Here is a 12,607-nt window from a genome sequence, read left to right on the forward strand (position 1 = left end):
AACCCTGTATTGCTGATCAGATAGAGTGAAAGAGAAGAGCTAGAACTAGGGAGAGACAATCCACTTCAAATCCCTACTTGCTCCAGTCATCAGAATGATGATCAGTGAATTTTGCAGCTGAGACTGTGGCCAACTAGTAATTCTCATGATGCGAATCCGAGCAAGGGGATCGCTAAGAACTCTTTCTCTCATAGAGAAATAGTATAAACGGAAACATTTAAGTTCAACACAGAGTGTCCCGCCCCTTCTCTTTCACCTGCACTGCCGAGGGGAAAACACTGGGGATTCTAGGAGCGTCTCTTGGTTTGGGGATAAAAGTATCCATTAACTAGATCTCGTTAACCTCCCAGTGCAAGGTTATGTCACTGGCATCCTTTTCACATGTTCAATCACCATTAATTGAGCACCAGATTACTGCATTCAAAGCCCTCTGCTGGATGCGGTCAGAGATGTAAAAAGGAGTATGATGCAGCCTCATAACTCAAAGAACCCACAATCTAGTTGACGGTAATCAGAGTGAAAAGCATCAACCTGAGCTGATCACAATCCTCCTTAAGGATTTTAAAACTTCGTTATGTGTCGTGAGTTTCCCCGGCCCTGTGCAACTGCCCCCCTTCATCTCTGTGGGCTCCGCATCCCCTGTACTCCCACACCGGCTTCCTCAGTTCCCCGGCTCCTATCTCCTCCTCTCAAAGTTCAGAGCTCAATTCAAAAGTCACTCCTTCAAGGAAGTTTTCCTGATTCCCCAGGTCAGGCCCCCTGCCATATTTTCTTGCGTACCTCCTTTTGTTCCTTTCCTGCAGTAATTGCAGTTTGATTATGTATTTATGTGACTGTTTGATACTGTCTGCGCTTCTCTGTGTTAGACTCTAAGTTTAAGGGAGGCAGAGGCTGAGGCAGGGTGGGCTCATCACAGAGTCCTCAGGGCCCATCACAGAGCCTGGTATAGAGCTGGCTCTTGACAAATGTTTCTTAAGTAAATAAATTATTTAAATTTATGAACAGATGTGCACAATGAAGTAAGTTTGAAGATAAGAGAAACAAGATCCTGAGGCAGAGGGCCATTAAACGGTGTGGCTGGGGGCTGGTTGTTTCTCCCCCAAACATTTGCTATGTACACAGTGCCCTGCACATAGGATGCTTGTGGGATGAATGAAATGAATGAGTGAATGAATTGTGAGCTGGGAAAAGCCATCTCTCATTTTCTTTTCTTTGTTTGTTTGCTTACATGATTATATTTTACATAAATAGCAATGTTCAAAAACACATTTTTGTGTATGCCACAAACATGTGGAAAGATAGTTAAAAAATAAATAACCCAGGATCTGGCTGAGTGACCCCTTTTGGCCGTTCCTGTAGTAAAGCAGAGGTTTATGGGCCAGAGTCTACTTTTGATGGAAATGGCAGAAAGGGGTCACTCAGCCAGATCGTGGGTTATGGACAACTTCAGTGTTCTAAGGAAGAACTCCTGGCTGCATTGGCTGTGAATGCTGACTTGAGAGGTTTCTGTTTCATATGTGCTTAGACCTGGAGCTACAGTTCATTTATTCATTTATTAGTTGACTCCTTCATTGATTCACTCAACACATGTTTCTTGAGTATCCACCATATGCTAGTTTCTGAACTATGGGTATCTACCTCTTACCAGGAAAAAAGATAGTTAAAGCCTCTCATGGTTTACTTGGGAAACTAGAGCTGTAAAAAGTTGATTCCACCCTAGCATGAGAGTTGAGAAACAGATGCCTTTAGCACTAGTACTTCCTCATCTGTAGCATCGATCAGACTCGTTTTTGCACTTTTAGTGGCTATGAGCTCCGCAAAGGCAAGCCTCATTTTATCTTATCCATCTTTGTACCTCCAGCAACTGGCACTATCCCTGGAACATAGTGGACCTTAGTAAATATTTAACTACTGACTAAGCGTAGCTAATGTTTATCATAGGAGCCAAGCCCTAAGTTCTGCATGTTAGAATGCAGTGCCTCATTTAATCCTCATAACACCACTAGGATGTACTTGCTATGATTATTTCCATTTTACACATGCGGAAACTGAGACGTGGAGAAGCCTAGGAGCTTGACTAGGACACACAGCAAGCGAAGTGACAGAGCCAGTCTTCAACCTTGGTCTGTCTCACATATACCCACCATGGGCTCCTGCTTTTCTGTTAGGTTGGACCATATGAAATTGCTGATATTTGGTCCTTTTGACCTACAGAAATAGCAAACGTATAAGTAGATAAGTAGCATAAGCACTTATAACCTAATATAAGTAAGTGAAATAAAATAAAGGTTATATATAAGGCACTGGGGAAGCAAAGCAGGGGAGGGGTCAGGGGTGGCTTCCTGGGGCCAGCCTTGCAGGATGGCCAGGGATGAATTGGCGTTTTAGGTGGAAGGAGGGGCACAGCATGGGTACTGACCCACCCCCTCACTCAACCCATCTTCCTCATGGGCTCACCATGCGCCAGGTCTCACGCAAAGAGGAAGCAGAGCATGGAGTCGTGCAGGGAGGACAGTTATAATAAAATGGGCGTATTTATTAGCTCTAGTAAAATGCCCTGAGAATACACAACAAGGGCCCAGATGTGAGAGAGACCAAGAACAGGAGGATAGTGGTTGAGACCCATGGGAGCAAAGCATACCAGCCTGGGGAGCAAGATGAGGGCAAGTGGATGCCATTAGGAAGGGCCCTGATGCCTGGCATGAACTGGACACAGAACGCAGGAGAAACCAGTGGAGGGTGTGCGCCAGAAGAGGGCTCCAGAAGATTCCCTTGGCTACAGCATGGTGGAGTGTTTGGAGGGGGATGAATGGGAGGAAGGAAGCGCACTTAAAGCTCTTTGGGTGGGGCTTCCCTGGTGGCGCAGTGGTTGAGAGTCCTCCTGCCGATGCAGGGGACACGGGTTCGTGCCCCGGACTGGGAAGAACCCACATGCCGCGGAGCGGCTGGGCCCGTGAGCCATGGCTGCTGAGCCTGCGCGTCCGGAGCCTGTGCCCCGCAACAGGAGAGGCCACAACAGTGAGAGGCCCGCGTACGGCAAAAAAAAAAAAAAAAAAAATCTCTTTGGGTGGAAATATTGAGAGCCTGAGGCTCAAAGAGGAAGCAGAAATACAGATGGTCAAGTCCAGTGAAGTTTAGAGCTGAGTAAACCCTGAGAATTATCAATTGCTCTAGGTAGTCTGTGAGACACAGGTGTTCTGATTCAATTGGTTTAAATCTCTAGAAAGGCTCCACTATCTTTCTACACAAAGGATTCTGCGTGCCAGAGGGCTCTTTGTGCTAGCTTCTCTCCTTAAAATCCCTCTTTGGGTATGTTTAAATTCAGTTGGGGTTCTTGGCAGTTAGAGGTTGCTTGTTTTAACATTTATGTTCATGGAGGAAGAGGTTTTTTTTTTTTTTTAATTTAATTAATTTATTTATTTTTGGCTGCGTTGGGTCTTCGTTGCTGCTCGCGGGCTTTCTCTAGTTGTGGTGAGCGGGGGCCACTCTTCATTGTGGTGCGCGGGCTTCTCACTGCGGTGGCTTCTCTTGTTGCGGAGCACGGGCTCTAGAGCGCAGTCTCAGTAGTTGTGGCACACGGGCTTAGTTGCTCCGCGACATGTGGGATCTTCCCGGATCAGGGCTAGAGCCCGTGTCCCCTGCATTGGCAGGTGGATTCTTAACCACTGCACAACCAGGGAAGTCCCGGAGGAAGAGGTTTTAATCAAAGATTATGGAACTTCATCTCTTCTGAATCTAGATCTTTTTCTCACTCCCACATGCCTCCTTGAATAGTGTCAGGAATCTCTGCTCTGGCTTTTAATGTTTGCAGTATGATTTTTGAATTGACTGCCTCATGTTTCCTCTGTTCTATCTCCTGAGACAGACATGGGTCACTTTTGCTCCCCCACTGGCACTCAAAACAGCTGTCAACATCCCGGGCACCAGGAAATATCATGAAGCCCATTCAGAGTACTGACATAGCTCTGTAACTCTTCCTGACACGTCAAATGCAGTAAAAGCTATTAATAATCACAGAAGATATGCAGATTTGGATTTTTAAAATCAACCACAAAAAATGTTTTTACATAGAACAGACTAAATCCTAGCTATATCTAAAAAGTGTTAATGTTATAAAGTATTTAGTGAAGCTCAAGCAACCAAAAGTTGTCACAGAACAGAAAAATGGGACATTAAAAAAATTAAGACAATTCAGCAAAAGGCCATATTCTGGTTAAGTGCAGGATCATAAATTCAAATACGATTTTTGAGATTCTCTGATCAAAAACAGGGCTGACCATCGGGCTTTCCCTTGCTATAATTAAGGCTGTCTGTTAGCCTGGCCACTCTGTATGATCACAGCCAAACCTTTTGGATAGAGGTGGCCAGGTGTAACAACCACATCTATTGCCCTGGGAGGCTGAGCAGAAAGGAAGCTGTAGAGTTGCTAATTGGTAAATTTCATTCCAGCCTCAGCATTCTGTTGCTGTTGTAATTCCCACAATCGCAGCCGACAAAATTCCCCCTAAAACAATGAAGCATCTTTATTTCCTGCAGGTGAATCCAAAAGGAGCCCTTCTGGGAAATAGTCACCTCTGATGTCCCATTTACCGCAGAGGGCAACAGAGCTGGGAATCCTCTAAGGAAGCAACAGTGGAGATTTATGTTACCAACTGTCTCTGGTAGATTTAAATGTTTATGTCTCCATAGGCATAGGGTTTGGGCAGCAATATTGTTGATACCCAAGAAGAAAAGATGTGATTAAAATTAAGGGACTAAGAGCGGGAAGTTTATCTGATCCAATATGATATTTTGTCATCATAGCTTACTGCTTCTCTTTCTCTTTCTTTCTGCTCCACTGTTGACTTTTTTTCCCACTCATCTAGACAAAATCAATGATCTCGGTGATTTACCTTAGCTGAGTCTCTATCAAAACTTCCTAGAGTCCAAACAACACTTGTTAACTGTGGGAAAGAGAAAGTGAGCCAGGTGGTGTGGAATGAGCCCCCCCTGGAACAATAGAACCTCAGCGTTCAAAACAACATAAGGACGCCACTGAAAAACTTTGAATGAAAACTCCCCCTCTTAGCTCCCTCCAAAGCTTTATGGATTTCAGTCGTTTCTCTTCTGGTCCCAGTACAGTAATCTCTGGATTATTCAAAGATTTTTCACATTTTCTGTACAATTTCTTTTCATATAAATTATTCACTGCATAAAAAATGTATATGAAATCTCTCCTTTTTTTTCCTCTGGAGTAACTCACTCTCCCTAAGGATGTGAACAATAGGATTTGTGTTTGAGCACGTTGTTAAAAATAAGTCTTAAGCTTTAGGAAGGAATCACGTGTGACTCAGTTAGTTCTAAAAATAAATAAATAAAGCCTGGGGAGAGTAGGGGGCAGAGAGAGAATGACTTAGGGGAAAAAGAACAAGCAACTCATTTTCACGAGTTGCAAGACATGGTCTAAATATAGAAGCGGAGACTCTAGTCATCTCTGAGGGATGAGCATCACTCCCTTGCACCACCCCCTACACTGAAATACACTTTCATTTGTCAGCCTGCAAAGAAAAATCTCTGCACCCCTAGAATTTCTCTACACTTGGAAAATTGATGGCACACCATCTTATAGCTATGGCCACAGAATCAAAACCTTGTAGGAAAGAGATTTTCTTGCCTTGAATGAGTGGGGTTGAAAACTTGAACATCTGTCCTAGAAGATGTTATTTTAGTCCCCTGCAAAACATTTAAAGCTAGACAAGTGTTTATTTAATTCTTTGGCATAGCAGGGTTTTAAAAAAATTAGTATTAAAAAACTACTTACTCAGGCTAAGTCAAATCCACGCATTAATAAGTCTTAGAGACTAGAGATGGAGGGCGTGCTGATTGTTGGCTACTTGAGGAGGGTTCTTTTTCCTTTGGGACAGTGGCTGCCTGGCTTGGGGACGGAGGAAACTAATGAGGGACAAAGAACAAAACTCCTCTGTATAACACATGGTTTCCTGTGAGGAAAGTGGGACGCCAGGCAGTTATCACCTCCAGATTCAAAACCAAAGGTTTCCCAAGTGCTTAAGGGGGATAACATGCAGTTGGAGATATTTTTTTTTTTTTTACATCTTTATTGGGGTATACTTGCTTTACAATGGTGTGTTAGTTTCTGCTTTATAACAAAGTGAATCAGTTATACATATACATATGTTCCCGTATCTCTTCCCTCTTGTATCTCCCTCCCTCCCATCCTCCCTATCCCACCCTTCCAGGCGGTCACAAAGCACCGAGCTGACCTCCCTGTGCTATGCCACTGCTTCCCACTAGCTATCTACCTTACGTTTGGTAGTGTGTATATGTCCATGCCTCTCTCTCGCTTTGTCACAGCTTACCCTTCCCCCCCCCCCATATCCTCAAGTCCATTCTCTAGTAGGTCTGTGTCTTTATTCCTGTCTTACCCCTAGTTCTTCATGACATTTTTTTTCCCTTAAATTCCATATATATGTGTTAGCATACGGTATTTGTCTCTCTCTTTCTGACTTACTTCACTCTGTATGACAGACTCTAGGTCTATCCACCTCATTACAAATAGCTCATTTCGTTTCTTTTTATGGCTGAGTAATATTCCATTGTATATATGTGCCACATCTTCTTTATCCATTCATCCGATGATGGACACTTAGGTTGTTTCCATCTCCGGGCTATTGTAAATAGAGCTGCAATGAACATTTTGGTACATGACTCTTTTTGAATTATGGATTTCTCAGGGTATATGCCCAGTAGTGGGATTGCTGGGTCATATGGTAGTTCTATTTGTAGTTTTTTAAGGAACCTCCATACTGTTCTCCACAGTGGCTGTATCAATTTACATTCCCACCAACAGTGCAAGAGGGTTCCCTTTTCTCCACACCCTCTCCAGCATTTATTGTTTCTAGATTTTTTGATGATGGCCATTCTGACTGGTGTGAGATGATATCTCATTGTAGTTTTGATTTGCATTTCTCTAATGATTAATGATGTTGAGCATTCTTTCATGTATTTGTTGGCAGACTGTATATCTTCTTTGGAGAAATGTCTATTTAGGTCTTCTGCCCATCTTTGGATTGGGTTGTTTGGTTTTTTGTTATTGATCTGCATGAGCTGCTTATAAATTTTGGAGATTAATCCTTTGTCAGTTGCTTCATTTGCAAATATTTTCTCCCATTCTGAGGGTTGTCTTTTGGTCTTGTTTATGGTTTCCTTTGCTGTGCAAAACCTCTGAAGTTTCATTGGGTCCCATTTGTTTATTTTTGTTTTTATTTGCATTTCTCTAGGAGGTAGGTCAAAAAGGATCTTGCTGTGATTTATGTCATAGAGTGTCCTGCGTATGTTTTCCTCTAAGAGTTTGATAGTTTCTGGCCTTACATTTAGGTCTTTAATCCATTTTGAGCTTATTTTTGTGTATGGTGTTAGGGAGTGATCTAATCTCATACTTTTACATGTACCTGTCCAGTTTTCCCAGCACCACTTATTGAAAAGGCTGTCCTTTCTCCACTGTACATTCCTGCCTCCTTTATCAAAGATAAGGTGACCATATGTGTGTGGGTTTATCTCTGGGCTTTCTATCCTGTTCCATTGATCTATCTTTCTGTTTTTGTGCCAGTACCATACTGTCTTGATTACTGTAGCTTTGTAGTATAGTCTGAAGTCAGGGAGCCTCATTCCTCCAGCTCCTTTTTTTGTTCTCAAGATTGCTTTGGCTATTCGGGGCCTTTTGTGTTTCCATGCAAATTGTGAAATTTTGTGTTCTAGTTCTGTGAAAAATGCCAGTGGTAGTTTGATAGGGATTGCATTGAATCTGTAGATTGCTTTGGGTAGTAGAGTCATTTTCACAATGTTGATTCTTCCAATCCAAGAACGTGGTATATCTCTCCATCTATTTGTATCATCTTTAATTTCTTTCATCAGTGTCTTATAATTTTCTGCATACAGGTCTTTTGTCTCCTTAGGTAGGTTTATTCCTAGATATTTTATTCTTTTTGTTGCAATGGTAAATGGGAGCGTTTTCTTGATTTCACTTTCAGATTTTTCATCATTAGTGTATAGGAATGCCAGAGATTTCTGTGCATTAATTTTGTATCCTGCTACTTTACCAAATTCATTGATTAGCTCTAATAGTTTTCTGGTAGTAGCATCTTTAGAATTCTCTTTGTATAGTATCATGTCATCTGCAAACAGTGACAGCTTTACTTCTTCTTTTCCAATTTGGATTCCTTTTATTTCCTTTTCTTCTGTGATTCTGTGGCTAAAACTTCCAAAACTATGTTGAATAAGAGTGGTGTGAGAGTAGGCAACCTTGTTTTGTTCCTAATCTTAGTGGAAATGCTTTCAGTTTTTCACCATTGAGGACGATGTTGGCTGTGGGTTTGTCATATATGGCCTTTATTATGTTGAGGAAAGTTCCCTCTATGCCTACTTTCTTCAGGGTTTTTATCATAGATGGGTGTTGAAAGCTTTCTCTGCATCTACTGAGATGATCATATGGTTTTTCTCCTTCAATTTGTTAATATGGTATATCACGTTGATTGATTTGTGTATATTGAAGAATCCTTGCACTCCTGGAATAAACCCCACTTGATCATGATGTATGATCCGTTAATGTGCTGTTGGATTCTGTTTGCTAGTATTTTGTTGAGGATTTTTGCATCTATGTTCATCAGTGATATTGGCCTGTAGTTTTCTTTCTTTGTGACATCCTTGTCTGGTTTTGGTATCAGGGTGATTGTGGCCTCGTAGAATGAGTTTGGGAGTGTTTCTCCCTCTGTTATATTCTGGAAGAGTTTGAGAAGGAGAGGTGTTAGCTCTTCTCTAAATGTTTGATAGAATTCGCCTGTGAAGCCATCTGGGCCTGGGCTTTTGTTTGTTGGAAGATTTTTAATCACAGTTTCACAGTGCTTGTGATTGTTCTGTTCATATTTTCTGTTTCTTCCTGATTCAGTCTTGGCAGGTTGTGCATTTCTAAGAATTTGTCCATTTCTTCCAGGTTGTCCATTTTATTGGCATAGAGTTGTTTGTAGTAATGTCTCACGATCTTTTGTATTTCTACAGTGTCAGTTGTTACTTCTTCTTTCTCATTTCTAATTCTATTGATTTGAGTCTTCTCCCTTTTTGATGAGTCTGGCTAATGGTTTATCATTTTTGTTTATCTTCTCAAAGAACCAGCTTTTAGTTTTATTGATCTTTGCTATCGTTTCCTTCATTTCTTTTTCATTTATTTCTGATCTGATTTTTATGATTTCTTTCCTTCTGCTAACTTTGCAGTTTTTTTGGTTCTTCTTTTTCTAATTGCTTTAGGTGCAAGGTTAGGTTGTTTATTCGAGATGTTTCCTGTTTCTTAAGGTAGGATTGTATTGCTATAAACTTCCCTCTTAGAACTGCTTTTGCTGCATCCCATAGATTTTGGGTCGTCGTGTCTCCATTGTTATTTGTTTCTAGGTATTTTTTAATTTCCTCTTTGATTTCTTCAGTGATCACTTCGTTATTAAGCAGTGTATCGTTTAGCCTCCATGTGTTTGTATTTTTTACAGATCCTTTCCTGTAATTGATATCTAGTCTCATAGCATTGTGGTCGGAAAAGATACTTGATACAATTTCAATTTTCTTAAATTTACCAAGGCTTGATTTGTGACCCAAGTTATGATCTATCCTGGAGAATGTTCCATGAGCACTTGAGAAGAATGTGTATTCTGTTGTTTTTGGACGGAATGTCCTATAAATATCAATTAAGTCCATCTTGTTTAATGTATCATTTAAAGCTTGTGTTTCCTTATTTATTTTCATTTTGGATCATCTGTCCATTGGTGAAAGTGGGGTGTTAAAGTCCCCTACTATGAATGTGTTACTGTCGATTTCCCCTTTTATGGCTGTTAGTATTTGCCTTATGTATTGAGGTGCTCCTATGTTGGGTGCATAAATATTTACAATTGTTGTATCTTCTTGGATTGATCCCTTGATCATTATGTAGTGTCCTTCTTTGTCTCTTCTAATAGTCTTTATTTTAAAGTCTATTTTGTCTGATATGAGAATTGCTACTCCAGCTTTCTTTTGGTTTCCATTTGCATGAAATATCTTTTTCCATCCCCTTACTTTCAGTCTGTATGTGTCTCTAGGTCTGAAGTGGGTCTCTTGTAGACAGCATATATATGGGTCTTGTTTTTGTATCCATTCAGCCAGTCTGTGTCTTTTGGTGGGAGCATTTAGTCCATTTACATTTAAGGTAATTATCGATATGTATGTTCCTATTTCCATTTTCTTAATTCTTTTGGGTTCGTTATTGTAAGCCTTTTCCTTCTCTTGTGTTTCTTGCCTAGAGAAGTTCTTTTAGCAGTTCTTGTAAAGCTGGTTTGGTGGTGCTAAACTCTCAGCTTTTGCTTGTTTGTAAAGGTTTTAATTTCTCCATCAAATCTGAATGAGATCCTCGCTGGCTAGAGTAATCTTGGTTGCAGATTTTTCTCCTTCATCACTTTAAATATGTCCTGCCAGTCCCTTCTGGCTTGCAGAGTTTCTGCTGAAAGATCAGCTGTTAACCTTATGGGGATTCCCTTGTGTGTTATTTGTTGTTTTTCCCTTGCTGCTTTTAATATGTTTTCTTTGTATTTAATATTTGACAGTTTAATATGTGTCTTGACATATTTCTCCTTGGATTTATCCTGTATGGGACTCTCTGTGCTTCCTGGACTTGATTAACTATTTCCTTTCCCATATTAGGGAAGTTTTCAACTATAATCTCTTCAAATATTTTCTCAGTCCCTTTCTTTTTCTCTTCTTCTTCTGGAACCCCTATCATTCGAATGTTGGTGCATTTAATGTTGTCCCAGAGGTCTCTGAGACTGTCCTCAGTTCTTTTCATTCTTTTTTCTTTATTCTGCTCTGCAGTAGTTTTTTCCACTATTTTATCTTCCAGGTCACTTATCCGTTCTTCTGCCTCAGTTATTCTGCTATTGATCCTATCTAGAGTATTTTTAATGTCATTTATTGTGTTGTTCATCGTTGTTTGTTTCATCTTTAGTTCTTCTAGGTCCTTGTTAAATGTTTTTTGCATTTTGTCTATTCTATTTCCAAGATTCTGGATCATCTTTACTATCATTATTCTGAATTCTTTTTCAGGTAGACTGCCTATTCCCTCTTCATTTGTTAGGTCTTGTGGGTTTTTATCTTGCTCTTTCAGCTGCTGTGTGTTTTTCTGTCTTCTCATTTTGCTTATCTTACTGTGTTTGGGGTCTCCTTTTTGCAGGCTGCAGGTTCGTAGTTCCCGTTGTTTTTGGTGTCTGTCCCCAGTGGCTAAGCAAGGTTGGTTCAGTGGGTTTTGTAGGCTTCCGGGTGGAGGGGACTAGTGCCTGTGTTCCTGTGGATGAGGCTGGATCTTGTCTTTCTGGTGGGCAGGTCCATGTCTGGTGGTGTGTTTTGGGGTGTCTGTGGCCTTATTATGATTTTAGGCCGCCTTTGTGCTAATGGGTGGGATTGTGTTCCTGTCTTGCTAGTTGTTTGGCATAGGGTGTCCAGCACTGTAGGTTGCTGGTCGTTGAGTGAAGCTGGGTGCTGGTGTTGAGATGGAGATCTCTGGGAGATTTTTGCCGTTTGATATTATGTGGAGCTGGGAGGTCTGTTGTGGACCAGTGTCCTGAAGTTGGCTCTCCCACCTCAGAGGCACAGCACTGACTCCTGGCTGCAGCACCAAGAGCCTTTCATCCACACGGCTCAGAATAAAAGGGAGATAAAGTAGAAAGAAAGAATTAGTAGAAGTAGAAAGAAAGAAAGAGAGAAAGAAAGAAAAGAGGGAGGGAGGGAGGAAGGAAATAAAGAAAGAAGGAAGATAAAGTGAAATAAAATAAAGTAAGATAAAATATAATAAAGTTATTAAAATAAAAGAATAATTTTTAAGAGAAAAAAATTAAAAAAGAAAAACGGACGGATAGAACCCTACGACAAATGGTGGAAGCAAAGCTATACAGACAAAATCTCACACAGAAGCATACACATACACACTCACAAAAAGAGTAAATGGGGAAAAAAATCATAAATCTTCCTCTCGGAGTCCACCTCCTTAATTTGGGATGATTCGTTGTGTATTCATGTATTCCACAGATGCAGGGCACATCAAGTTGATTGTGGAGCGCTAATCCGCTGCACCTGAGGCTGCTGGGAGAGATTTCCCTTTCTCTTCTTTGTTCTCACAGCTCCCAGGTGCTTAGTTTTGGATTTGGCCCCGCCTGTGCGTGTAGGTCGCCGGAGGGCGTCTGTTTTTCGCTCAGACAGGACGGGGTTAAAGGAGCCGCTGACTGGGGGCTCTGGCTCACTCAGGCCAGGGGGCGGGGAGAGAGGGTCACGTGGTGCGCGGGGCGAGCCTGCGAGGGAGGGGCACGGAGTGCGGGGCGGACCTGCGGCGGCAGAGGCCGGCGTGACGTTGCACCAGCGTGAGGCGCGCCGTGCGTTCTCCCGGGGAAGTTGTCCCTGGATCCCGGGACCCTGGCAGTGGAGGGCTGCACAGGCTCCCCGGAAGGGGGGTGTGGATAGTGACCTGTGCTCGCACAGAGGCCCCTTGGTGGCGGCAGCAGCAGCCTTAGCGTCTCATGCCCGTCTCTGGGGTCCGCGCTTTTAGCCGCGG

The 12,607-nt window shown here is 41.9% G+C and overlaps 1 long non-coding RNA gene across 1 annotated transcript in view; it reads left to right on the forward strand.

Annotated features, from left to right (window-relative positions):
• LOC138414170 (uncharacterized) overlaps positions 1-12,607 on the forward strand; it is a 114,686-nt gene that overhangs the window by 94,571 nt on the left and 7,508 nt on the right. The window lies entirely within an intron of this gene.

The sequence above is a fragment of the Delphinus delphis genome, chromosome 9 (assembly GCF_949987515.2).
Source record: "Delphinus delphis chromosome 9, mDelDel1.2, whole genome shotgun sequence".
NCBI lineage: Eukaryota > Metazoa > Chordata > Mammalia > Artiodactyla > Delphinidae > Delphinus > Delphinus delphis.